Raw genomic sequence first — 3597 nt, forward strand, 5'->3', positions numbered from 1 at the left:
CACTTAAAATCTTATTATTATTTAAAACTTACACTTACACTTATTATTTAAAATCTTAGGTTCCGATGTAATCTTGAATTTTAAGCCTAAAATTGTAATTGGTACTTAATAGTTCTAATAATTTTTTTATTGGATTAATGATTCTAGACTAATTTCGTGGTTTAACGATATGAATGTATATGTAACGGGTAATATGTAACGGGTCACGATAAGCAAGTTTAGGTGTCGATATGTCGACCCAGTGTCATGGTGGATATTGTAAATTGTTCTTTAAATACGTCTTCCCTTTAATGATATTTGGGTAAAATCCATTTTTTCTTAACTGATTTATAAGGTAAACTGTAGCCTCTCGCTAAAACTCGTATGAGGCGTATAAGTCCCGCAAATTGCTATTGCGCTGGAACCATGTCTCATTAACAGAAATGATGTCATTTTGACGTCAGCCGAAATAAAAATATACCTTCGGCTCGAAACTTCAGTCTAGTGCTGACGTCACTAAAATGGCGGCCACGCGCATTAGCAATTTGCGGGACGTCTACTATACGCGGCCTGTAATGAATAATTATTCTTAAGCCGCTCGCTGTATAGATTTTCATCAAACTTGTTATGTACTTTAACCACCACTAGGAAGAAGAAAGAAAGAAAAGACGTTTATTTACAAAACTGTGCCACACATCACATCTTAAAACTAAGAGCTGGTTATTCCACTAAGCAGCGTCGGCTCTTCGCAAACAGACTTGGGGATCCAACTCTCCACCTCCACCACTCGGCAATCACAGCTTTACCCACAGAATACATACAGATAAATATTAAATAAGTAGAGATCGTAGATAGAGTAATAAAGGTAGATTGAAGTACTGTGTAACCGCGCATGAGATAGCGATAGCACGACGTAACGATGAATAACACGACAATTATTACCATTGTTAAGTAGTCAATATTAGTATTAACCGATCAACAATATTTGTATTAAACGTTTTTTATGTGAAAACAAGTAAATAACTAATGAGAAATACAATTACGCCACGAATTCTCAAAGTTTGTTTTGCAACTAAAGTTGCATTCCTTGTATGTATTCTTGAAAAAAACCAGTTACACGATAAGGGACAAAAAATAGGTTAGCTGCGTCTCTGTTTATCACATTAGTAACTTTATCTGTGCTCTCTTTTTAGTGTAAATGAGAAAGCAAACGTTCATGTATCTACCTTTATTACTCTATCTACGGTACAGATTCAGTTTTGCCTATCTGGAGTTTTATTCTTTGATTGTACAGCATAAAAATTAAAACAGAGAACAACATTGACATTTAGTGCGACAAGGCTATCTTGGCGCGTGGCAAAAATCGGAACTAATGTTGCCATCAAGTGTCCCCTTTGTTCTTGTTTGAATAGTCTAAGCCTTTGTTCTCCAACAGCGCCCCCCTGTCAATGTCACTCAAGTGCCAAGAGAGCCTTGTCATACTGTACTATGTATAAAATTGTGAGAAGTAACGAAATAAATAAATATCTTGACGTTAATTTGCAGATGTGGAAGTTAGCCCGAAATCGTCTTTTCCTAGAATTTTTAGAGCCTTTTAGATGTCTTTAATCTTGTAGTAAATTTTCACTTCTATGGGTCCAAAATAGATTGCGTTGTTGGGTACAGGGATTAGGGGTTATTCACACTACGCCCTGCAGGCTAGGTATTGTCAATAGTTTATGATAGTTTTGGACGGACGGATGTGGGCATGCCTATGGTTTTATATGAACTATTCATGGAGTATGAATAGTTTATATAAAACCATAGGATAAATGGGATGATGGCTGATGCCTATGTAAAAATAAATTATTTCTTACAAATTATTAAACAGAGGGTCTTCCAAAATTCGTAAAATCCACGTCCGGTGTTGATTTTATGTTTGCTAACCATTTTAAATTTTATTATCGATCTAACTACAAAAGTACGTCAAATGTGTATGACGTCACATCTACGTATTTCATACAAGCTCCCATACTAAGCGATCGGTTTACGTTTGATAAAAAGTCGCTGATTTGACTAGTAGTCATCATCCCTATTCACTGGTTCGATCCCTGCGTAGTATATTATAAATCCACCCTTGGGATATGGGATTTGTGTGGGGTTTTGTGTCTTGTGTGAGGCGCACGTTTGGGTCAAATCGCGTTTTATTAGTATGTTTCTGCCCTTACTATAAGTCATTTTATTAGTTTAAAAGGCCAATTTTTGTATTTTTTATTTTAACTACGGGCCGGTTTTAAACTTTTCTTTGGATTGCGGCGGCTTCGTGGAGCGTTGTCTCTATCACTCATACCTATGTGACGTTTTGTCGGTCTCAATGACAGAGACAATGCTCTACGAAACCGCTTTTTCTAAAGGTCGATGTACAATATTTCAAGCCTGCTATAAGTACATTTCCTAACAAAAATTTAATTTTCATGTTTCTATTAGTTTTAGTATTTAACTTAAGTTATTATAATTAAGTGATTTTATCGAAATATTGTGGAATGGTAAATAGGTTTGATAGATTAGGGTTATAATTATTTTACTAGATATTTCAGAATTGTTTCCTAATTTTTAAAACATACTTAACTAAGCGTGTTTCAGTGTAACGGCGGATACGCACTCATCCGATCCGAGTCCGTAAAAATACGTTCCCATTTTTTTAGAGAATTGCTGGTATTCTCACGGATGACGGATAGAACTCAGAAGACTGAAGTGCAGTGCGTAATCGCCGCTACTCGATAATCTGAAAACCAATTTTTCTTTTACAACATAATACAATAATAATACTCATTATGTTCTTTATATGCATAGAAAAAGATACCTACGTACTAAATCCACACTAATATTATAAGTGTCTGTCTGTCTGCTAGCTTTCATGTCCCATTCATGTTACCGATTTTTGTCCCGGAAAAAGTTCCCACGGGATTTTCAAAAAACCAATTATCCACGCCGACGAAGTCGCAGGCATCATCAGTACGCTTAGTACGAGATTTTATGTTGATAGTACTCGAGTGTCGAAACACTTCCGAGTTATAGTAAACTGGATCTTAACTGCCTTGTTTTAAAGCTCAAGTTTGTCTACACATCCACAGCCAGCGCTCCAAGCGGTATCGTTGCGAAATTAAAATCAGTGGCACCGAATTTTTGACTTCAAACTCTTTAGGCCCATTTTACTTTGACGTTATTGTGTTTCGACTCTCGAATTCTAGCAACGTTGGTGAAACCTTAAATCTTATACTAAGCGTACAGTAATATACAAAATTCAAACAATGTTTACAACTGTATATCGTGTCAAATTTTAGGTCAAAAGTACGATTTTAGTCCCTATTCTAAAGGTGGAACCGTACGTTTGACATGACAGTTGACCTATAGAGTTAAAATGGCGCGTGAGAGGTAATTTGGTACGGACTATACTACCGTATATTTTGGTCGCTAAGTTCATGCAACATAATAATATTTTATTATTTCAATGCAACAAAATATTTTTTAACGTTCATATCGTTCGAATGCAACGCTAATACATTCCTCTTATCATTTTAAATAGGTACCTATACCTATTAATTAAGTTTTTTTTGATTCTAAGATTCTTTATTTGCG

This window comes from Maniola hyperantus, chromosome 11 (assembly GCF_902806685.2).
Source record: "Maniola hyperantus chromosome 11, iAphHyp1.2, whole genome shotgun sequence".
Classification (NCBI taxonomy): Eukaryota; Metazoa; Arthropoda; class Insecta; order Lepidoptera; family Nymphalidae; genus Maniola; species Maniola hyperantus.